This window comes from Lissotriton helveticus, chromosome 8 (genome assembly GCF_964261635.1).
Source record: "Lissotriton helveticus chromosome 8, aLisHel1.1, whole genome shotgun sequence".
Classification (NCBI taxonomy): domain Eukaryota; kingdom Metazoa; phylum Chordata; class Amphibia; order Caudata; family Salamandridae; genus Lissotriton; species Lissotriton helveticus.
This window is the reverse complement of record NC_136069.1, coordinates 37,254,157-37,279,968: the sequence shown is the minus strand read 5'-3', so window position 1 is coordinate 37,279,968 and position 25,812 is coordinate 37,254,157. Positions and strand designations below refer to the sequence as shown.

Sequence of the window (25,812 nt, the reverse complement as noted above, 5' to 3'; positions counted from 1 at the left end):
TGGAACACATCTCTTCATCATACTCTCCAACTGCAATTATTTTCACATGTTCATTTAACTTCTTTGTTTTGCACAGTGCAGTGTAGTGGCCAATTTTCTTGCACTTTAAACATTTTTTCCCCCGAGCAGGGCATGTTTTACACTCTGCAAGATGCTCTTGAGATCCACATCTATAGCAATTCATACTCCGTACTCCTACCTTTTTGTCGAACCAATTCCTCTCTCGACCTTTATTTTCGCCTCTTCTCTTGTCCTGTAAATAAAATACGTTCGTGTTACTACTTGTGCTGGATAATTCTTTTGTTGATATCAAAGATCTCTCTATCCCTTTTGCGATATCCACAACTTCCTGCAACGTGGGTTTCCTACATGCCAACAATCTTTCTTGCACCTTTTTAGAGAAGCAGTAAAATACCACTTGATCCCCGATGTCAGTCATGTCTTCAAATTCGCACTCCTTTGCTAGTACCCTTAAACACGCTATATACTCCTCCACAGTCTCTTCTTCTTCTTCTTGCTTTCTTAGTGCGAATTTATGCCTGCCCACCATTATGTTGCTTTCCTCCGCGAACTGTTTTTCTAACCTCTTAATTGCCTCTTGGTATTCATTTAGCGGTATGAAAACCCCTGGTGGGCTTTCATATTCTGGAAGACTGTCAAACACCTCTTGTCCAGCTTTCCCTAATAGACCAAATAGTAGCGCAGCTTATCTTTCTGCATCATATGCTTTACCATCTATGGACACTAAATAATTTCCAAATGCCCTCAACCAATTCTTCCACTTCATGACGGGCTTCCCTGGCTCTTCAAGAAAAAGTGGTGGAACACATATGTTGTTACTTTGTGCCATGTTTTTCTTTTATATTACAGTGCTTCCAATCTTCCTTTTTCGTGTTTGCCAAGGTTTGTTTTAAAGTTTATATCCTCCTGTTCATCTCTTGCTTTATGTCTCAAGCGCTCTGACACTTTTCTCAGTTGGCCGTGCGTAGCGCGATGCGTGCGTTATGCTCTGCTTAACTTTTAAACTGCATTGCGTTATATGCTTATCCCGGCTTTATTATTGTTATTCCTGTCAGTTTCAGCATCTAGTCAAAGCGGCTCCTACGCGCTCGTTAGCTTGCTGACGATGCTGCTCCTTTAACCAATCACCGTCCTTGGCCAGTGCCTGCGTCACTACCCAGCATGCCTCACGCGACTTTCCTGACAGGATCCTTCGCGCGGCTATGCTTCAATGAGCGGCACTAACGGTGAGGCAAAACACTTACTTTTGGTGTCCGCTTCAGTTATTTTACACGCATTACCAGTTGCGCTTCGGATTCTTGATTCAAAAGATTATTTTCCTCTGCCGACGTCCCGATATGCTCTCTTTGCATTACACCTGTGAGCCCTCGTAGTCCTTTCGTCCTCGTCGCCAATTGTTCAGGGTAGGCAGATAAACTAAAGACCAGTTGATGTGGGAAAACAGGTTTATTACCACAAATATAAGGGCCCGCAGGGAGCCAGCAAATCAGGTGCGATAAACCGCCAGAGATAACAGCATCTGGCAATAGAACACTATGACGTCACATAAGTAGTCACCGAACATTCTGATGTGACGTACGTGATGCGCATGGAAGAAACAGACAAAATACTTAATACGGCAAAATGTACCTTAAGCCTTCAACAGGATTCAACCTGATTATCCATCAATAAACCATCTTTAAATCATCATAACTCGGCTACAGTCTATCATATCACAGAAAGCGCGAGTTCTACAGTACAAGGTGCAACACTTATGTATATATAAGAATGTGTTCATTAGTTAAGTGTTGTATTGGTAATGGACCATTGTGTCAATGGAAATGAATAGTTTGAGACTCGTCACACAAAAGAATTGAAGTGTACACATACGAACCCAGAAAAAATAGGAATGTCACATGTAAGGAAAATGAAAACCTGACAGCTATGCTGACACAGACTGTGCACAGAAACTCCTCTCACAGAGGGGCCCTGCTGCTGTGTAGAGCATAGGGTGCAGACAGGGCAGGGCTACAGTGACCTGTGGGATTGAAGTCACTTTTTTTGTTCAGACTTTTCTTGGGTCTGTCACCTGTATGTATAAAAGGTCACATGCTTTTCTGCTTCTCCGCAGAGAAACAGAAAATAATATGCATGGCCCTGAGAGCTGACCATTTTGCTTTTCACTACAACCAAGATGATAGGCTTGCCTGGTTTGCTCATATTTAATAGTTTAAATAAAATGCTAGGTGCAACCAAATGTAGCCAGCAATAACAACTGGAGACAGCAGAGGGCAAACAAAAACTGCACGAGGTGGCTGTGCAAGCAACAATGGTCAGGCAATGAGGACAACAAGGCAATGATGACGGGAGGGCTCAAGAATTTCAAAAAGTACCTGAATCTCAGCCTGAGCAGTGGAAGGACACCTATAATTAATCAGTTTTTTGTCCATACTCCTTCAAAGGGACAAACAAATGAGGAAGAAAGTGATACTGACAGACGCTCACCAATGTGATCCACGGAAAGAAACAAACAAAAGATCTCACAAGGAAATCTTGGGCAAAATCTAAAAAGGACACAGAGGAGCGGCATAAGACGTGATGGAGATGGGTTCCCATATTTAGATAGATCGCCTAATCGTTGGCTCATACGTGAATTATTAAAAATTAAGAATTGGTATTAATCCATGGTCAATAAATGAGAGAATAAAAATGGAAATGAGGAAATATGATAGGAAATGTGCATGTATGTTGGGTATAAAATGCGGTATCTTGCACATACTAGTGGATTGTTTGAAATTTTTACCACTGGGGAAATTATTCCTATGTCCAACCTTTATAAAATATGAAATCATGTGCCACGCCCAAGCCATAGAACGTCTTGTTGATATGTGTAATCTCAATATTGCAATAGCTATTGGAAGGTACATGCCAGCAGTAACAAAGTTCTATACGGAGAAGTGAGATGAACAGTGGCAAGCTATGATGGAAATAAGGAATAATGTGAAGGGGGTAGGATCTTAGCTTGATTCCGGCAGAAGAATTTTAGATAGGATAACTTCTATAGAAATGTTCAAGCTATTTATCCTGGTATTAAGTAAGTAAAGAAGTGGTGTGATTATAACTCGTATATAATATGGGGTATGTGCAATGAAGTGTTATAAAAAAACTTTTGCTCTTCTTTTTTAAGGATTTTCTGTTTTTATAATGATTGATGAAATTATTTATGATATTAGAGTTGTATAAAATATGATTGTTATGTGTTGTTTAAAGATCAATTGTCTAAATAAACATTATCTTGACTAAATGTAGGCCACAAACACCCATTTATCAAAAAAAGTTAAACACTATTGCTTGCCTCCAGTCCAAAGCCTAGAGTGCTCTTGTCTTAACAGCCCCAGGGGTCTGAGATAGATGCAGAAACAGATAGACTAAGCCAGATTCAAAGGCAGACAGGCACACACTCACAGAAGCACACACTCTTAAACACATTCTCTCTCTCTCTCTCACACATACACTCACTCTCTCTCTCTCTCTCTCTCTCTCTCTCTCTCTCTCTCTCGCTCGCTCGCTCTCTCTCTCTCTCTCTCTCTCCACACACAGACAATGCATGGAACAGAGGATTTTTCAGCCACAAGAGGGTGTGGAATGTGGGTAGTCACCCGAGAAGGAATCCAGGTGCTTGGGCATCTGTGTAGGTTTGTGTCTTCAAAGTTCTTCTTATACAAAGAGCCAGGTTTTCAGCTCAAGAAGGGAGGAGCAGGCTCTGATGTGTCGAGGGAGGTCGTTCCATGTCTTGGGTGCAGTGTAGGAGAATGAGCGACCTCCAGTTTTGCTTTTGCGAATGCTGAGAATTGTTAGAGGGAGGCAGAACGTAGGTGTTCGGGTGGTTGGTGAAAGTGTTAGTGTTCTGGTATTCCGGTACGATGTTGTGTAGGGTTTTGTGTGCATGAGAAGTCTAAATTAACTGCGCTTGGGAATGGAGAGCCAGTGAAGCTTCCTAATGTTAGGTGTGGTGAGATGTGGGAGCTCAAATATGAGTCTTGCAGCTGTATTTTGGAGGGTCTAGAAGTTGTTGAGAGATTCTGGTGTAGAGTGTTCCAGTAGTCCAGCCTATGGGGGATGAGTGCTTGCGTGACGATCCATCTGGGGCCGTATAATGCACTGTGATTATTTGCGCCCGGCGCACCTTTTGAAAGGGGCGTCAGGCGCAAACAATTACAGTGTGCCCTATTATGTTGTATGCCCTGCTCTGGGGGCAACCGCGACCTCGTGCTGCCCTGGGGCAGTGCATTCATGTGCTAACACGGAACAGCTGCTCCGTGTTTTCACAGTGCAGGCGGCACCTGCCTGCACTTTTACACAGGAATAGAGCTCCCCTTGCAAGCGGGTGCAGTCATTGACTGCACATGCCTGCAGGGGGATGTCTGGGGGGTCCATGGGACCCCCTTTAGCCACTGCAGAGGGCTGCTGTCAGGAGGCGCACTGCCAGTGTGCCACCTTTTAAATGGCGCACTGTCAGTGCACCGCCTGAGGGCTCATTTGACTCTGCTCCCACTTTGGTAATACGGCGCGGACGCAGAGGAATTCCCTCATTTACATAGGGCAAGCTCCTATGCAAATGAGGGAACACCCTCTGAAGGTAGCGCTGACGCTTTATGTGCGCCAGCGCTAGCGGTATTATAGAAGGGGACACACAAGCATGGTTGTTTTGTCCGTCAGGGATAAGATGACTGGTGTGTGATCGCTGTAGGAAAAGACGGTGATGATGTTGGCGAGTAGTGTCTTGTACATGTTGAAAAGGGTGAGGCTGAGGGACTCTGCATATTAATTTCTCGGTCTCTGTTTTGTTTGTTTAAATACAGTAACCCAGGTCAATTACAAGGCTTTCTGAGTAACTGTTTCTTTAAACTTCTTTAAAAAGTCTGTACAGATCTCATAGGATTCTTTTTTCTACTCTCCCTAGGATTTGGCTCTGCAGACTCCTTCTTAGCTCCAGAGAGCGGCTAGAGCTCCACCTCCAATGTCCCCAGATTAAAGGTAAGTGTCATTTTAACACAGGTCAAATAAATAAAAATCTCGATTATTGGAGAGCCAATGGATCTATTGCTGTTCTTCCCAACTATATCTTTTCCAGCCTGTTCTGCTTTCTGTGGTCTGCCTGAATTTCTTTCTGTTTGTTTCTCCTGTTTTATCCTTTCTTCTATGTTTCTTAGCCCTTCACACTTTCTTACCCATCACAAAAATAAGGCAATTAGTTTGGCCATCAAGACTTGCTTCTAGAAGAAAAGAGACCCAGGAGACTTCAGGGTCATATGCACGATTGTCATGGTTTTGACCCCGGTTGTCCTTGGACTCCGCACCAGCCTCTATGCCTGTACTCTTCCCTACCTGTTCCTTCCCCGAACTACCTCAGTTGCGCACCTGGTCAGCCACAATCCACATCCGAACCATGGTGGGGCCACAGTGTTTCCAGGTGGAGTGCACGCTTCCATCTCTGTCATTTGTCTGTATTTGAGGTCTGCCTCTTTGCTTCCTGGTGGTCCTCCCTCTAACAGAGCTCCTCAGTTTCGATTCCTCCTGGCTGACAGATGTGCTGGAGCTCCTCTGTGTTCCCTGTGCAGCCATTTATCCTCATTCGTGAGTCGACGCCTTGTTGGTGGTCCTCCGCTTCCCAGGTCTGGGGTTCAAAGATTGCCAGCATGAGAGAAACTTTTTTTAGTCCTTTGTTGGTTTTCCTCTCCATGTCATTCATCTGTATTGTTTTTTCTGTCTTCTAATTTTTCCTTCTTTCCCTGTTTGTCAGTCTTTATGCTAGTCCTCCGTTTTCCTCTCTTCTTCCTATGCAAGTCTTCGTCTACTTTCACCATTGTTGAGACTCCTCCTCCTTCGGTAAGTACTCCCATCCAGCTTATTTTTTTGTAATGTGCAAAACTGCTAAATCATACATTGGTCTGTTAGCTCTCTGTAACCAAAAATACAACACTATAGTTATTATTATTAATATTATTATTTATATGGCGCACAAATCATCCCCAAAGGGATCTCTCGGCGCCTGGGATGCAGACAGCGATGTAAACAGTCAATACACTAGACTAGCCAGGTTTTTAATTTTTTCTTAAAGACCATAAATGTAGGACATGACCTCAGATCTTCTGATAGTGCGTTCCAGTATTTAGGGGCAACATGAGAGAAAGCACGTCCACCCACCTTGGCCTTTTTAATTCTAGGAATTTGGAGGAACTTATGTCCACTAGATCTTAGCTGACAGGTTGAAGTCTTCACTCTCAAACCTACTAGCAAGACATAATTAAAACCACATGTTGAAACACTAGCACAAATTCAACCCACAAGCTGGATGCTAGTTTTGGGTTTGTTTTACTCTTGACACGCAAAAAACATGAAACCAATATATAGACATTTTCATTAACACTGAGATTAATGACTCCATATTTCAGACCCTGAGCGCACTACAAATGGTTTACATTGCCTGGACACACATGTACTCTTCTTTCTACAAATCTAGGCCAATAGTTAATTTCCAACAAATGACTCCCCACAGCTCAGAAGCCCTCTGGGGGACACAAAAGCTATTTATTTTCTAAATTGCCATACTTTACTCTATAAGCTCCTCGTACTCAGAAAATATGATGCTCTCCTTCACTATCCACGCTGTTAGCAAGGCATAATGAAACCCAAAAATCATATTGAACCCACACTTAAATCAACAAGAGGCCTAACGTCAAAAGCCTAACCCGAGGTGCACCTATACATCTTTTTTATGCAACAGTCATTTCATGCCACCAGTTCTGGTCTCTTAAACAACACGTTCACTCTACAGCCAGGCCACAGAGTGTTCGGTGCTGGGCTTTGCTTTCACTCTGGCAATTCCAAGTCTGCAAGGAATCAGGCAGATACTTGGGCAGTGGATTGTCAGCTGGGGGTCATTTGTCTCTATGTGGATGCTGTGCTTGGAATATTCATCAGGCAGATACTTAGGCAGTGGATTGTCAGATGGGGGTCATTTGTCTCCGTGGATGCTGTGCTCGGTATGATCATCAGGCAGATACTTAGGCAGTGGATTGTCAGATGGGGGTCATTTGTCTCTATGTGGATGCTGTGCTTGGAATGTTCAGCAGGCAGATACTTAGGCAGTGGATTGTCAGCTTGGGGTCATTTGTCTCTGTGGATGCTGTGCTCAATATGTTCATCAGGCAGATACTTAGGCAGTGGATTGTCAGATGGGGCTCATTTGTCTCTATGTGGATGCTGTGCTCGAAATGTTCAGCAGGCTGCTTTGTCTGGAATCCAAAATAGTTTCCCAAAAAATTCATAATATAACTTTGAACTACTTGCTGTCAGAGGTATCTCATACATTCCCTAACCTACTATAATCTCACCAAAAGTGAGGAGCGCAAACGGCGAAAGTATTTGCACCCCATTAATCGGGCCTTTTATCGTGAAATATTATTTTCTCTGATATTCTTCTTTAAAGTTGACATAGAATTCAGACATACATATCTGTTTAGGGACAAACAGATAGGAGTAAAATCAAATGGAGTCTCTTTTGGTAGCAATATTACTAGCCAGTGCCAACCACTCTTATTTTATTAATCTGAGTTGACACTTGGGGTGTAGCAGTCTTCAATGTTCACTTGGTCATAGTGTCTACTGCAGATGTGCCAATAATAGGACATTTAGTAATCTGGTCTTTGTAGAGGAAACATTTGAGTTAAAATGTAGTCATACTTTTATTGCACAGTCACTCAATACCTCCCTCCTGTGGTTGATCTGTATGAAATACTATGTAGATCAGAAAGTTTATAGTTTCCGGTAAACATACTCTAAACCAAAGTTCCAGTAGTATGTTACCTGAATTTTGTATTGAGAAGTGACCATGGCACATGTCTGAGTATATAAGAACAATGGTTCTGGTGGGGGGGAAAGCATACATTTCATATAATCACTTTTGTCAATACCACTAGAGGAAGTGTATCTCTGTCTAAGTTTCTTTACATAAACAAATTGTTAAGAACACACACTGTGTCATGTTGCTTTGGTGTATTCAGTACACAGTTATATCAAAATGACACAGGCCACAAATGGGCCTCGTTTTATGTTCCTTTGGTATATTCAATACAAACAGATCAAAATGTCTTTAGTTAAACAGAAAGGGCTTCTTCTAATATAACGTGAAAAATACGGAGGGATTGAAATCAGTGGATTTCTTGAAAATCCGGCTTTTCTTGATAGAGCTCAAAAATCTTTCCTCCTGCTTTTTTGTAGAGAAATTGTAGAGTAGACGATTAGTAAGCCTCCTACGATGGCCCTCTGAGGCCGGTGATAGCATGATTCCCCAACTATCGGGACCGAGAGCTTATTTTTTGTAAGATTAGAGCAAAAGGGGAGACACTATTTGACTCCCCTAGAATAATGGTATTCTCGGATTATACCACCATTGGTCAGAAACAACAAAAACCTACAACCTCGTAAAGAAAAAACTGAGGCTCTTGGGACAAAAAAATATGCTTCTGTGCCCTGTCAAAGTGAAGGTGATATTCCAGGTCAAAATGTCTTTGAAATACCAGTAGATGCCTTGACATGGTTTGAGGAAAGACATCGGCTGCAGAATAACACTGCTTGTAATAGAGTGCAGGTCTCCTCTGGCACCCAGACTATGAGGGCCAAAGAGCGTCAAACTCGTCCCAGATGGTGGGCTAACCTGGAGACGAACCGGGTGATCACCCTCATTGCACCCTAAGCCCCAAGATCTACCTAGAACAGATGACGCCTTAGATGTCGATGAAGACTCCAGGACAGAAGACCAGAAGAGGCGTAGAGAAAAACAGATTCCAAGAAGTTAAGAGACAAGAGGGAAGATCACCTAACATAATTACAGGCTAACCGTACCACATCACAAGATGACTGTTTATGGACATAAATGGAACACAGCTGAACGGTGTACACCACTTGCTGACAATAAAACTGACTTGATTAGTGGATGTACTTTAAAGAAGGGTCCTCCTGGCTCTTAAGACGCTAGCAAGCCAGCAAAAGGGATGGGTCACTTGGTATTGCTTGAAACAACCTCTTCTCCCCATCACCTGTAAGTAGTGTAGAGGAGGGAGCACTGAAAAGACTTACACCAGAGTGGAGCTCTTTATCAGATTTTTATTGGGGTGATGTTTAAATTGTTGCAGTTTAGATAAGTGTACTAAGGATGGGAGTGGGCAACAGACCTTTGGGCAACAGACCTCTCCGATGCATCCTCCTCAACGCCCGCTCCGCCCGTAAGCACGCCATCGAACTCTGGGACCTCCTAGACTCAACCACCCCTGATGTCGCCTTCCTGATGGAGACCTGGCTGAACACCACCTCGGCTCCAGACATCGCCATAGCCATCCCTGAAGGCTACAAGATCTCCCGCAGAGACCGCAGCAACAGAGGTGGAGGGGGAATCGCCATCATCCACAAGGACACTCTCAGAGTCTCAACCAACACCGATGACTCCCTTACCACCGCCAAGCACTTCCAGATCCACACCGACCCCAACACCACCCTAAAAGAAGACATACGTGAAGGATCACAAGAAGCAAGAACAGAAGATCTAGCAACTGACTTGGCGCCAACCTTGCCAGCCTGTCTCCTGACTACGACAACTGCGCCAAAAGACGACTTGTCCAGCAGCTGCTGTGTCTCCAAAGCCTGGGAGAACTGCCAGTACTTCGCCCAAGAACCAGGAACTCCAGTGGAACAGCGAAGTTGCACCCCTGCAGCTTGCAGGTACCAAGAAAGACCTGTGAGGTTCCAAGACAACAAAAACCCGACTCTTGAAAGCTCCACTGCACCCCAACCTTCTAGCCCGAACTGAAGTGGGCCAATGGTGCCCTCCAGAGTTGAAGCTCACCTTGGGTTTCTCTGCTGTGGACTTCTCTACGCTGCCTGCAGCCTCTGTTTGCAGGCCTTCCTCTACCTCAATCTCAATCTCTCACAGTGACAAAACCCAACGCCTAAGGACACCTCTGCACTCGTCACTCGTGGAGAAGAGGACCAAAGGTGTCCCCATGTTCCTGAGCATTGTGGGGCCTGAGCCCACTGTTGGTTCTGCCCGACTGGCCTCCCAGTCCAAACCTGCAGCCTCTTTTCTTGCAAACCAATTCTCATAGACTAACATTGGATACACAGCACTGTATGCACCACTGCACTCGGTCGTTCTAGTGCTGCTGGCGGTGCCCTGCTGCTGCTGCCTTGGACATTGCCCCATACTCACCTTAAGTCCAGTAGATTGGTCTTGTATGCCGCTGTACTCTAGCTGAATGCTGTATTTGCTTTCCATCCCATAGGATAACATCGCAACCTGGTTGCATTATGCAAACCAGGCACAGGGCATTTTGAGGGTTTATACTTTCTGAAGCAAATCGCGATTTTCATTGAAAATTTAGTTGAAGTGATGAAAAGTAGCACTCTGCTGTACTTTGCTTCAAGTGGTTGTTCCACAGGTGGTACCTGGGGAGTGTCATGCAACCACCCATGGGGTTTGACACACAATCTACTCTATTAGAGAAATATTCACGCCAAAACATTATACTTACTTGAGGCAGGCTTAACAATAGTTTTAATTTCTACATATTTTTTAAACTTTGAATTTGTGTGGTGTTATACAGCACACATACAAATTGAGAAAAATATTAAAGTTTACTTTTTGACCTGGAAAGCTCTCTTATCAGTATAAAACTCTCACCAGTGCTATAACTGTAAAGGGATGGAACTTGTAAAATGGGTTTTGTTTGAACTTTTCATGATACTCAGCAGCCATCCACAAGACAGTCCCCATTCAGTTGTGAAGTTGCTAATTTCACACCCATCACAATGGTCACACCCTGCCTTTAGGCACATTTTTGTGGTTGTTGCTAGCACAGTCTGAAGAGTTCAAGACACCATTTTCCGATTGCATCTGTTTACCTCCAGCTGCAATTTTATGACATATGGAAAGTTTTTCTGTCTTGAGTAGAAGAGGTTTGATAATCTTGGCAATGGGTGTAGAACTTTAATAGTCATGCGAGCAGCTTCATCCACCCATGGTACCGGTCTTTGCAGGTAAAAACAGACATCAGTCTTCCCCTACCTACCCTCCTCATCACCATTGATTTAAATGTACACGATCGAGGGGCGTGGCCTAGTGAGCCATCATGGTGGACGTGTGCCAGGAGAGCTCTGTCCAGCCCGCTTTAAAATCCTACACTATCCTGCTTCCCTGGTCCACTTCTATTCCCTGACTGTGCTCTGAAGTCATCGTGAACCGAAGATTTTCATTCCTGCCGAATTCCGGATAGCTCTGAAGCTTTGAGCGGGTGCCATCAACAGAGGCCTTGGATCGGACCTGTCTACGCTGGGATTAGGTGGCCTGTGCCGGAGGCCAGAGCGCCAGACTGTGCTGGGCCTTGCAGGAGCCGAAAGCTGGTGTGCTGCCTCGGCGGTGCGGATTGCCTCTGGGCCAACTGGGACGTAATGGATCCTCCCGCACCTGCCTCGGGCCCGCCGGGCATGGATTGCTGCTCCCCCCCCTCGCCCGTTGAAGTGCGGTGAGTGTAGTTGGTCGGTGGCCATATCGCGTCATGAGGGGAAGCGCCGGGGGCTGAACATCACCGCACTGGGATTGATCAAGAGCCAGTGATAGTGGCTTCCCCGGGTCTGAGGTCCTGCTGTGCGCTCCCTTCGACCTGTGGTGAGATGGGCTCACACCCGCGGTCTGTCAGGCCGCGTGAGCCCCGGTGGAAGATCGCAGGAGTGGTGGCTCCCCTGGGTGGCTTTCCCTGGTGACCGGAGTGTGCCCTCCGGCTGCCCCCCCCTCCCCTGGGGAACTATGTGCCCACAATCAGCGGCTGTGTCGAGCTGCGGGGGAGTTGTTATCTACCACTTACTTGAGGGAGCGGTGGACATTATAAGGGTGAGAATCTGTGGTCCTGCCGGTGCCTGGTGCGGAGCCTCTCAAGCCTATCTCCCCTCTGCCACCCGAGGTCCTGTGTTGGAGACCAGCTGCATTGTGGGGTCGTATTTGGAACCCTGCCTGTGAAGTTTGGACCGGGCGCCTCCTGTGCTGTCTTGGGGCCCCTGGTGAGGGACAGACGAACACACATACCTCCTTTGTGGAGCAATCGGCTCGCCTTGGTGGTCGGTCGGGCCACACGAGCTCGCCACAAGGTCCCCGAGTACACGGTCAAGGCTGCAGTGACGCCATCTATACACTGTGTGGAGGCTCTTGAGGGATTATAGTGGGTGTTAGACCTGGCACCATTGGCGTGGGTCTCCCTTCCATTTTTGCTGTTGCCTCATGTGTTTTTGCTGGTGTTAGATGTAAGTGCTCCCTATTGTAAATTGATGTATGAATCAGTGGTTCCATGTTTGGCTATTTTGGTTTATTTGTCAGACCCTAGTCTAGTGCACTGAGTGTGCCAGGGCGTGTAATCCACATGCTGCTAGTGGGCCTGCAACACTGGTTGTGCCACCCACAGGAGCAGCCTTGTAAATTGTGTCTAAGGTCTGCCATTGCATAGCCTGCATGCAGTCTGGTACTGTCATGCTGACCAGGCAAGTGCACCCACTTCCCAGCCCCTAAACCTTCCCTTTTCTTCATATCAGTCACCCCTATGGTAGGCCCAAGGGCAGGGCGCATTGTAAGTATAAGGTAGGACAAGCCCTGATGTGTGTGGCATGTCCTAATACTGAATTACAGCCATTTTCGTTTTTCACTATTGCAAGGCTACCTGTTCTCCATAGGCCAGAATGGGCTGTTAGAGTTATTACATTTTATAATCCTAACAGGCTCAGAGAACATGGTAGAAATTTGAGTTAAGTATGCCTGAACTCAGAATAATAAAATACATCTTTTAGTTGAGTTTATTTTAATATTCAGTGTTTGCAAATACCATTTTTAGAAAGTAGGTATTTTCTTGCCTGACCATTCAATCCTGCCTCTGCTAGGTTGTGTATTCCTATGTCTGGTTTTTGTGAGTGACAGGGCTGGGGAATTCCAGGAGACAGGCTGAGTTACCCAGTGATGAATAGAGAGATCTGCATCTAGATGGGAGGGAGGAGTGCACCTGAACTCTGAATAGGGCTGTGCCTGCCATCCACAATGCTGGCTCCACCCCCTGGGTAGAGGCTGATGTCTCTGCCCTGCACACTGAAAGAAGAGAAGGAGTCCTGTAAACAAAGTGCTCCAGGACTGTACTTGCCTTCCAAAATGCTGGCTCCACCTCCTGTGGGGCGTCTGATGTGTATGCCCTGCATTGTGAAAGGAAAGGAGAAGTCTGGTAAACGGAGTGCTTCAGAACTGGTTTGGACTGGGCAAAGGCCCCTCTCCCCTCAGAGAAGAAAGGATTTGGGGGTATAAATATTGGGACCCTGCTCCCATGAAATTAGATCACTTTGGACTACAAGAAGAAACTGTTAGAATTATGAATGCAATGACAAGGACACCGGTGGAAGCAAGACCTGTTTATTAACCATCCACTCTCCTCACTGGAGAGTGCACCAACATTCTATTGCAAGCTTCAAGGCAGGGGATACCAACAGGGAAAAAGGGGAGGGGTGGACGGGAAGTACCATTTGTGAGATAAAAGTTACAACACATCTCCCTTCCATAGGGGTGACACAGAACTGAAGAATAGGACCCACGAAGGTGGGATAGAAGACATTCTATGTTGCCATTTGAAAGTTAAACTGAACACAGAACATTACTCATGTGCATTTACATTTTTATCAAAGCTCCACCACTGACCATTTTCAAGTTGAACCACATTCTTAAGCACTTTAGCAATTTTACAGGGTGTGTAGTATTTGCTTTGGGTGGCTCCCACTTTAATGTTCCTCCTGGCTTGTACCCTGTCACCTACCTCCCACTGGGAATCCTTCACCCCATGTTTCGTATCAAACCACCGCTTGTAACTGTCTTGGTGGAGTTGGATCTTTTCTGCTGTTGTCTCCTGATCCACTACTCTGGCCTCACCTCCACTCGACCAACTGGGATTCAACTTGGTGCAGGGTTCTCTACCACACAATGCTACGAAGGGTGAAATGCCTGTGACCTTATTAGGGGAGGTGTGGTATGCCCACATACACCTTCTAAGAATGTGGAAAAGTAAATTTTGCCATGTTCTGTGTCCCTACGTGTTCCCCATCTCATGTTATATGTGCATGATTAATATGCATATGTGTTCCCTTTCGATCGATTAAAGACGCAATTACAGTTGTGTCCAACTCTAGTATGCCAGTTCCCAGTTTTCGTGAATACAACGAATATTAGGCCTATGTAAAGCTACGTTGCCACGTTTCTCAGTGTGCACGTTATTTCATTGTAAAGTCCCCGTTTCTAGGCCTCAAAAGGGCCCGGACTCAGATTCAGCTCCTGTCTCCTGAACCCTCGCTGAGGAGTGATACAGCCCCCACCTGTATCCCTGACCCTTCACTTACTTCCTGCCTCACAGTGCCCGGCTCGGCCTGGCTCTGCCTGCCAGTCTGCCAAGAGTATGTTATGATTCTAGTTATCAGTCCAGCTCTCCTTCCCTGCATTCCTAAGCTACTGAATCGCATCAATAGTTTCCATCATGGTCTAGCCTTTACGTCTCCATGTAAGAGGAATACTGTATTAATGGTCATTTAATATTCCTCCACACGCACTACATGTAGAATAATGCATGCACCAGCCTTAGAGTCTGTTAGCCTTTACCCTGATAACTTTTGGATTCTATCAACATGTTCTCTAAACATCAGATACTAGATAGTGTTTAGGTACATGTCGCTCTGACTCTCCAGACTTTAGTCTCTCCTTCTAGCGCAGAAGTCATCGCCCCCAGCTTCTCCCTAGTAACACGTCACTACCAGCTTGCGCGCATCTCTAGGTTAGAGGTCCCGGCTCCTTAGGTAGCCCCCTCCATGTTTCCGCCTCATTTATGACATATTCTGTTACGTTTACATCACATGTCTATGTATACGCCCTGTTCACGCCTCTTGTTACACCTACTTTCTGCCTTATCTCTCGCGACTGCTACAGGCCCTGCCCACTGCTACGCCTATTGTATTGAACATCATGTATTTTGTTTAACTATATATACTTGTGCATTGTTATTACAAGTTAGCTGTTGTCCCTGCCCCAGGCAGCGCTGCCATCCTATTCCCGTGCAGGTTGTCCTGTTCCTGTCCTTTATGCTGTATTAAACCTGCAAAACTCCAGCTACCTCGAATCTTGACTCTTATTTATTGAGCTATCTGTTATTGTATATCTAGTCAAAAATAGAGGTATTATTTATTTATTTACCACATAATGGCGCCCGAATAGGGACTTGCCCTTTCCCCACGCGCCGGTGAAGCCACGCAAGCCCCCCTGATCCTCTGCAGCCGTGACGGAGCCATACCGTGCACGTGCAGATATTTCTGCTTCAAGTATCCCTCAGGCCCACGGAGGAGAAGGAGGTTGCGGTCCAGCATCCAGACGAGGCGGTGGAGGAACGCGGCGAGTCCCGACCAGAGCCCAAGCCGAGAGTCCAAGGTCCGAGGTATCCGGAGGCCCACCCGTAACAGAAGTCCGAAGTTCGTCCGTCGTCGTAGCAGTCCAGTCCAGTCCGAGGCCTTCCGTTCTTGCTGCCCGGTGAGTACCGTTGCTGGGGTAGTATCTAGACAGGGTCAATTGCATTGTCTCTGGTCCGTGGGTTTGGGTACGCAGATCCAACACGAAGTGTCCACCTAGGTGGATGCGGGTCCTGACGTGTCTCTTTATGAGACCGGTAAGTCTCGTACTGTTTTAGCAGTGCATCTAGTTTCTGTTCTGGTCCGTTCTGTTCTCGAGAAATTCATGTATTCTGTTCTCAGTATTCCAGGTAGTATTTTGTCAGAACTGTTATTTTAAATGTCATTCATGTATTTCAATGTCGTGGTATGAAAGTGGTGTATTGTATTGTGTCTAGACTACAGTTCAGTCATGCCGCTGTTCTCAAAATTACGTCAGTTAAAAACTAGAAAAGGTCTGTTAGAAGAAGCAGTTCCTGTCCCGCCTACGGACAGTCCAGGTCATTTTATGTATCAAAAGCATGGCATAAGTGCCATATTATATCTAGATTTATGGGTGGAGTACACCAAACAGTTAGAAGAAAAGTATAGATGGCCCGTATCGGGTACATGGGATGCCGAGTGCATCATGCGAGTAGAAGAAGCATTATGGAAAAAGAAAGCCAGACAGTCACAGAAAGATGCCATCGAGTTATGGCGCAAAGAATCTCATAAAAGAGCAGAAAAAGAAATCAGAAAGTCAGAATTAAGTAGAGAATCCTCAGAAAGAGCCCAAGAAAGGGAATTAATCGAAATAGGTGAACGAGTTAAAACCGAACAGTCAGACAGACAGAGGAATGCCCTTATTAAGGGTATGTATCCTCTTCTTGCCGAGGGCTTGCCAAAAGCAACCCCGGAGGCATCCAGTAATTTTCCGCCACCTTTAGTTCCGACCAAGCTACGTCACAAACCGACCGCAGCTGATATTTTTCTCTCGTCCTATTTGGACGACACAGTCCCAGAATATGCAAATCCTGTTCCACCAGCTCCTGTAAATAATGTAATTCATGGTCCTCCAGCCACCGGGGCACCTGTTGCAGTACCTGTTACGGTACCCCCGGTCCAGCCCGTAGTACAAATTCCCGCCACATCAGCCACTCTGCCAGCACGAAGAGTATCCGTCGACGATTCCAGCTTAGGGGCCGCGGGAGGAGGTCCTCCTGTTACGCCGCCGCCAAATAGACGTTTAGGAGCAGTCGAGTTACATGAACGTGCGTTACAGCGTACGCCCAAATATCAGTCCATTGCAGAAATCAGACGAGTTCTTACTGAATGCTGTTATGACCCAGTCCCAGGCGAGGATAGTATGGTTCTATATTCCATACGTATAAGGCAGGTGTCCGAGTATTTGGTCACCCTACCAAATATGAAAGAAGATCTAGACAGAATGTATCGTTTCATTCGTACAGGACAAGATCCAGAAAGTATTGTTGAAGTCATGTCTCTCAGGAAATCCGAGATCCAGTTTATGCTATTAAAGTTTCTGATCAATTGTTTAATACGGGAACAAGATTCCCCGACTAAAGATCCGATCGAAATGAAAGTTCTGACAAGGTGGAGTGATAATATAGCCGAGGGTAAGCACAAGACACTCAATAGTATAGAGAGTATGTACAAGAAAATACGTAAAGAAATAATAAGGTTACACGAACAACGCAAAGCAGCACAAGTAAGCGAGAAAGAAAATGACTCTCCTACTGAAGAGGTAGACGACGAGAATACCGCCAGAATAGCGTATGTAGGTAAATCTAGATTTCCAGACCGACAGTCACGCCTAGAACACAAGAAAGGCTTTCATCATCCAGCACCAGAACAAGGTTCTCTAGAACAAGTATTTCAAGCTACCGATCAAATTCTAAAATCACGAATCGGTTATAGTGAGTTAAGTACCATGCATGACCAAGAATTAGCCCGATCAGCAGTCCGATGGACTACTGATTCTACCACTTTTCCAGACGAAATAGTGGCACACATGTTCCTGAAACTGCCCCCAGCCGAGCAGCGACTGGTGGGTATGTATATGATCCAGCACCTCATTACACTGTATGAGGGTCAACATTCTGATCCAGGTCCGTTACATGATATCCTGAACGAGTTACTCCAGTATAGATGGAAAGGTTTAGGTACCGATTTAATTAGTGTCATTCTAGAACAGCGCCACAAGTATAGAACGTTTTTGAACCCGCATTTTGTTCACGTCTCACCTCCAGAAAGTAAACCGTTTTATATAGACAAACAGAATCCGTTACGAGAAGTACACCCAGTTAGGACAGCAGATGGTGAAATGCAACGAGTATTTGTTTACACCCCAGTTACCAAGATGGAACTATTAGAAATGAAGAAGTTAATTCCCTGTCACGACAAAGATCCAGCAGGGTTCCACCGAGAATTAAAAGACATGCTCCGTATGGGAGAATACACGTATCCAGACATTATTAAAATGCTAAAAGTCCTGTTGCCCGCAGGGGTATACGAAAAACTCAAGGAAAAGGATTGGGAGGTGGGAGAGAAAAAGATCGATTGGACAGCTCTAGAAGCTGAAGATAAGATACGAGTACCAGGTACCGGTCTTGGAGAGAAATGTAAAGAATTACCAGAATTATTAATACAAGTTTTACCTAGATTATTAGCCACTAAAAAGGAAGACTGGGATGCAATCTCAGCCTGTAAACAGAAACAAGACGAAGACACTAGTGATTTTTATTCCAGATTTGAGAAATGTTTTATAATCAACAGTGGTTTAAAGACGAGTAGCGAGTCATACCCTCATCTTTTTGTTACTAAACTAGTCGAGAATTCAAGTCCACAAGTTAAGAATAGAGTTTTGAAAGTCGAAAGTACATGGCAAGCTAGTACCCCGTCCCAGATGTTACAGATGCTCCAGTATCACCAGAATAGAATCAGAGAAGAGCAAGAACACGAGAGAAGACGTATGAAAGACACGAAAATGAAAGTACTAGTTGCACAATCTGTTCCACAAGACAGTCAGAAGAGGGGTCCGAATCAAGCCAGTCATCCTGCAGCTCCTGTTAAAGGGACATGCAATTATTGTAAACAGCCAGGTCATTTTATAAACGAGTGTGCAGTTCTGAAACACAATATAGCCACTGGTAAAACTAAAGAAAGACCACGTCCGCCTAGACAAGAACAAGTTTCACTGACTTCTCAGCCACAGAATGCACAACAGACAGTTCCAGCACCGCAGCCTATCGCTGCCACACAGCATGTTACACAGCAGATGTACCAGTATGCACAGTCCGAGTATCCAGAGTACCAAGCGTATTCATGAAACAGCCTAGAGAGGGAGGTAGGCTTGCCTCTCATCGAGATTCCTGTAGATCAAGAAGGTCCCTATGTTCATAGTCAAGTATTAGGGAAGGACAGAAAGTTTTTGATTGATACAGGGGCAAATAGGACTACTATAAGTCACGACGAGGTTCCAGGGGCTCCGCTCTCAGGCTCTAGAAATGTTTCCCTTGGATTTTCAGGAAAGCCAATTGTAAACGAGATATCAAAGCCAGTTACTCTAGAAGTAGGTCCATTGTCCCGAACTACTGATCTATTGCTTACGAAGTCATGTCCAGAAAATGTGTTAGGTATTAAGACACTGAAAGAATTAGGTGCAGTTATTTGCTGTTCCCCAGAGGGAATACGTTTGTTTTTACGTGACTTCAAGGGTCACTATGTATTACGAGATTTTGATCCGAGATTGTCTAATGTCCCGCAGCATCTATGGGCGCAAGGTCCAACTGATGTTGGTTTCATGCAAATCACACCCCATCGTGTGACTCTCAAGCAAGGTACAGTCCTACCACGAATCAGACAGTACAGATTGCCACCTGAGGCTGTAGCAGCCTTATCCAAAATTATTGACGAGCTCATGGCTCAAGGAGTAGTTGTAGAAACTGACTCCAATGTATGTAATTCTCCTATCATTCCAGTCATGAAACGTACTGATCCAAATGCACCCCCAGTATATCGATTAGTGATTGACCTTCGAGAACTCAATAAATGTATCATTCCCCAGTACCCAGTTGTTCCAGATATCTCATCTCTGTTGACAGCTATTGATCCTGAGGCAATATTCTTTACCGTAATCGACCTCAAGAACGCATTTTTCAGTGTCCCCATTCATCCAGATAGCCAGTACCTTTTCGTTTTTTGTTTAAATGGAAGGAGCTATAAATTTACACGAGCTCCTCAAGGATTCACAGAAAGTCCTAGTATTTACAGTCAAGCACTTAAGAGACAACTAGACAATATTCACATGCCAACTGACACTGCCCTGCTCCAGTATGTCGATGATCTACTGATCACAGCCCGTTCTGAACGTGCTTGCGAGCGAGCATCACTTACAGTCTTGTATTTTCTAGCCGAGATGGGGCACAAGGTGTCCCCTTCGAAGCTTCAATTCTGTGTCCAGCAAGTGATCTACTTAGGCCACTTACTGTCCAAGTGGGGTAGGCAGTTGACACCCGACCGTATCCAGTTAATAGCGAGTCTTCCTCAGCCCAAGACACAGAAGGAGGTACGTGCTTTTATCGGCCTTACTTCCTATTGCAGACAATGGATTCCTCAGTATGCATTTCTAGCCAAGCCACTGATACAGTTAACGACACAGGAGGCAGCCGTATCGACTGTCCTCCCTTGGACATCTGAACATACACTTAGTTTCAATGAGTTGAAGAAAGCTTTATGCCAAGCTCCTGTTCTAGCTACACCGAACTACAGTAAGCCTTTTACACTTTTTGTCACAGAACGTGATGGTACTGCATTATCTGTTCTCACACAAGATCAAGCCGGACAATACAAGCCCTGTGCTTATTTTTCGAGCACACTAGATCCAGTAGCCCAGGCTCTGCCTGCGTGCCTCAAGTCAGTTGCAGCCACAGCACTAGCTATCAGACAAAGTGATTCCATAGTATTAGGACACTCCTTGACAGTACAAGTTCCACACTCCGTGGAAGTTCTTTTAAACCGAACACAGACTCAGCACTTGACAATTGCACGTTTGACAGGTTATGAACTGACACTGTTCCAGCCACACATAGAAATCAGACGCTGCAATGTTCTAAATCCTGCTACCCTGTTACCGTCAGTTACTTCGAATCCTGCCACACATGACTGTGTGGAAGTAGTTAACACTATGACTAAGCCAAGACAAGATCTGACAGATATTCCATTACCAGATCCTGACCTGACACTTTATGTGGATGGTTCATGTATGAGAACGAGTACAGGAGAACTAGTAGCCGCGTATGCAGTGACTACTGACACTGAAGTTATTGAAACACACCGTATTGACACCCTGTCTGCTCAAGCAGCAGAGCTAGTCGCTCTGACACAAGCCTGCATACATGCCAAGAACCTGAAAGTGAATATTTACACAGATTCACGCTACGCATTCGGAGTCGTACACGACTTCGGAGTGCTCTGGGAGGAGAGAGGTTTCATGACTTCTCATGGAACCAAGATTCAGCATGGTTTCCTTATTCAAGCTCTGCTAGATGCAATACATTTACCGACATCTATCGCTATCATGAAATGCAAAGCACATACGAAAGTTACAGACATTATTTCTCAAGGTAATGATCTAGCAGATCGAACAGCCAAGCTCACAGCTCAGACTCCAGACATGCCAGTAACAAGACACCGACATCCACTCTAGAACAGACTACTTGTATGACAGTTAAGGACCCCACTCAAGATGTCATAGATATCCAGTCACATGCTACTCCCGAAGAAATCAAGAAATGGTCCGAACAAGGAGGGGTCCAGACAGATCAGGGATGGGTGACGAAGGGAAAAGCCACATGGTTTCTCCCCGACTCTATGGTTCAAGTCATTATCAATACCGCACATAGTCCTGCACACTTAGGAGAAAAAGCTATGTTAGACAGTATCCAGAACATTTGGTTCAACAAACACTTGCGAGCTGCAGCCAAGCAGAAAGTCCGTACCTGTATGATATGTTGCCAGTTCAATCCAGGTAAAAGTGTCCCGGTGGAACAAGGTGGATTCCAACCTCCTGACCACCCTTTTGAAGTCCTCCAGATGGATTATATTCAGATGGAGCGATGTCGAGGTTTCAAGTATGTCCTTGTAGTTGTATGCGCTTTGTCCAGGTGGACAGAAGCATATCCAGTCCCAGATTACACAGCCGCGACCACTGCCAAGCAGTTGGTTCGTGAATATTTCCCCCGCTATGGACTCCCTAGGGTCGTGTATTCTGATAACGGCCAGCCATTCTCATCTGAACTCATGAAGCACGTTTCCCTTTTGTTAGGGTACCAGTGGAAGTTCCATTGTGTACGCCATCCTGAAGCAGCCGGTCTCGTAGAGAGACATAATCAAACCTTGAAAATCCGTATTGCCAAAGTCTGTCAAGAAAAAGGTGTAGACTGGTTAGTTGCCCTGCCAGTTGCCCTGTTCTATATGCGCATGGTCGCACATTCCAGATCAGGTCTGTCCCCTTATGAGGTCGTATTTGGCCGCCCCCCGAATATGTGGGGTACCCCCAGACCCCGAAGTATTACAGATGTTTCCAGTAATATGCTGACAGATTACCTAGCTTCCTTGATGTCTGCCCTACACTCTTGTCGTTCACAGGTTGCCGCTGCATTTCCCGACAATACTGAAGTCAAGCCACACGAGATCCTTCCCGGCACTCTGGTCTTAATCCGAAATTTTGATCGTTCAAGTCCGCTGGAGCCTCGCTGGAAGGAACCGAAGTTAGTCCTTTTGACCACCCGCACTGCCGTCAAGTTGGAAGGCAGGAAGGGGTGGGTGCACCTGTCTCACGTCAAGAAATTTCACGGACTCCGACTAAAAACTGTTTCCAAGAACATTTCCAAGGATTGTCAAGATTTTAAAGACTGCCAAGATACTATTCGTAAGGACTGTCCCGCAAATGACATTGATCTAAAGCCCCCCCTGTTAGAGAAAACTCCGCAGCAGGAGTATAAAGAGAAGCTCCGGTCTAGTAAAATAAGTCAGCCAGTTTAATTGTCTAAGTCCCCCTGGGTGAAACGGTTAGACAGGTATCTGACATGTATGAAATAGACCCCCATAGTGAGAGAGTTAGTCAAAACTCAATCCGATGTATCGTTTTTCTAAGTTTTATATTGTTTTTAAGCTTGATGGTTACCTGCACGAGTTATGCATTTCATTTATGTTTTCCAATTTCTCATGTAAATAAGTTTTCTAATGCTACAGTAGAGCACACGTTTAGTGATCTGCCTCCTCATGAACTATCTTATCGTCTTGCTATGCGCAACAATACATTTATCCGTATGTTACATTATTCACACCAGACCAGCAATGCCACTAATTGTTGGGTGTGTGGTCGACTCCCCCCTTTCCAGACACCGAAGGGAGTTCTGCCACTCTTTCCTTATCCGTTTTCACATAATGGTTCGTGTGGAGCATGGTCCACGTTAACGTCATCCTCAACTGATATGTCCTTTCTGAACAGTACATGTTTTCCAGACAAGCAAGGTCTTCCCCACAGAACAGGGTTAGATCTAGAAAATTAAGTTTATAATTTAGGTAATTATTCTTCGAATTTTATGGTCCTGAATGTTCAGTCTGATCCTACTCCAGACTTACCTGCTATTTCAGTACTACCAGTCAAAGGCGAATTATGTGTCAGAAATAATGGTTCCGCACATGTAGGACATAGTGATTGTACTACTATTGTTAAGTATAGTGACAGTGGGAAATCTATTTTCAAAGCTTCACGTCATTCTTATTTTGTTTGTGGTCAGACCGCATATGTTCGTCTGCCCCTCGATTGGGATGGAACCTGTTACATTGCCTTCCTACTGCCACCAGTTTTTCTAGCCCCATCTGATTATCATAGAAACACACATCTAGTACACATTAGACATAGAAGGGAGATCGAGTCCCCAATTGTCGATCAAACTGAAACTGCTCTAGAACAGTATACAGATTTCAATAAAGGTTTCTTCTTCTTTATAGGACCTGTCCAGAATAGTAAGTTAATCCGTAGGTTAACCAGAACCCTTGAAGCAGTAGTGAATGAGACTGCCTCTGCTCTAGGTAACTTAACCGAAGAGCAATCTGTTATGAGATTTGTCGTGCTCCAAAATCGTCTCGTTCTTGACGTCATACTGGCCGATAGAGGAGGAGCATGTAGAGTCATCGGATCTAGTTGCTGCATTTTCATTCCTAATAACGCGCCGTCTGTTTATTCAGCTATAACCAGACTTCATAAAATTGCCCATCAGTTACACCAGAATCCAGGCACCTGGACATGGTCCGGTTGGTTTTGGAGTATAATTTCTGCCTGGGGATGGAAAGTATTGTCATTTCTAGGTATTGCAGTAGCGATCATATTCAGTTGCTGCCTCTGTATACAATGTGGCCCTGCGATTTGCGGCATTTGTGCTACCTCTTGTATTCCTAGTCCTAAGTCCCGTCCTAGATCCCGTTCCAAGACAATTCGAGACGAGCAAATGATACTGTATGAAATGATAGACGGTATCATGAATATTGATGTTTCCTGATGGAAACGTAGTGACAAGGAGGGAATGTGGAAAAGTAAATTTTGCCATGTTCTGTGTCCCTACGTGTTCCCCATCTCATGTTATATGTGCATGATTAATATGCATATGTGTTCCCTTTCGATCGATTAAAGACGCAATTACAGTTGTGTCCAACTCTAGTATGCCAGTTCCCAGTTTTCGTGAATACAACGAATATTAGGCCTATGTAAAGCTACGTTGCCACGTTTCTCAGTGTGCACGTTATTTCATTGTAAAGTCCCCGTTTCTAGGCCTCAAAAGGGCCCGGACTCAGATTCAGCTCCTGTCTCCTGAACCCTCGCTGAGGAGTGATACAGCCCCCACCTGTATCCCTGACCCTTCACTTACTTCCTGCCTCACAGTGCCCGGCTCGGCCTGGCTCTGCCTGCCAGTCTGCCAAGAGTATGTTATGATTCTAGTTATCAGTCCAGCTCTCCTTCCCTGCATTCCTAAGCTACTGAATCGCATCAATAGTTTCCATCATGGTCTAGCCTTTACGTCTCCATGTAAGAGGAATACTGTATTAATGGTCATTTAATATTCCTCCACACGCACTACATGTAGAATAATGCATGCACCAGCCTTAGAGTCTGTTAGCCTTTACCCTGATAACTTTTGGATTCTATCAACATGTTCTCTAAACATCAGATACTAGATAGTGTTTAGGTACATGTCGCTCTGACTCTCCAGACTTTAGTCTCTCCTTCTAGCGCAGAAGTCATCGCCCCCAGCTTCTCCCTAGTAACATGTCACTACCAGCTTGCGCGCATCTCTAGGTTAGAGGTCCCGGCTCCTTAGGTAGCCCCCTCCATGTTTCCGCCTCATTTATGACATATTCCGTTACGTTTACATCACATGTCTATGTATACGCCCTGTTCACGCCTCTTGTTACACCTACTTTCTGCCTTATCTCTCGCGACTGCTACAGGCCCTGCCCACTGCTACGCCTATTGTATTGAACATCATGTATTTTGTTTAACTATATATACTTGTGCATTGTTATTACAAGTTAGCTGTTGTCCCTGCCCCAGGCAGCGCTGCCATCCTATTCCCGTGCAGGTTGTCCTGTTCCTGTCCTTTATGCTGTATTAAACCTGCAAAACTCCAGCTACCTCGAATCTTGACTCTTATTTATTGAGCTATCTGTTATTGTATATCTAGTCAAAAATAGAGGTATTATTTATTTATTTACCACAAGGGAACCCTCTATATCGTGTCCATTGGTGGCAGCTAACTGGATATGTTCCTTTATGATTCTGTTTGCACGCTCGACTAAACCATTGGCTTTTGGGCAATACAAAGCTGTGGTATCATGTTTGATGTCCAATCCCTTGAGAAATGCACACATTTCTTCCGAGCTAAACTGCACTCCGTTATCTGTCACCAAAGTCGCTGGAATGCCTTCTTCGACAAACACTCCATTCAAGAACTCAATCACCACCCTAGTTGTGACAGTGTGCACAAACTTCTGCTTGATCCAATGGGTTGTGTAATCAATTAAGACCAGCATGAATCTCTTCCTTTCACCTAATCCCTGCATAGGTCCGATAATGTCCAGGGCCAGCTTGCTCCATGGTTTGGTTGGCACCTTTACTGGAGATAATGGTGCCTTCTGCACCGCCTTAGATTTGTCGCTTTTGGCGCACGCTCCGCAATCCTTTACAGC

General features: G+C 45.1%; 1 long non-coding RNA gene across 1 annotated transcript in view; it reads left to right on the top strand.

The window, feature by feature from the left end:
* The window catches only part of LOC144771450 (uncharacterized), a 55,003-nt gene that overhangs the window by 5,328 nt on the left and 23,863 nt on the right, over positions 1 to 25,812 (top strand). The window contains exon 2 of the long non-coding RNA XR_013599283.1: positions 4,964 to 5,037. This is a non-coding gene — a long non-coding RNA (uncharacterized LOC144771450). The remainder of the gene's footprint in view (positions 1 to 4,963; positions 5,038 to 25,812) is intronic.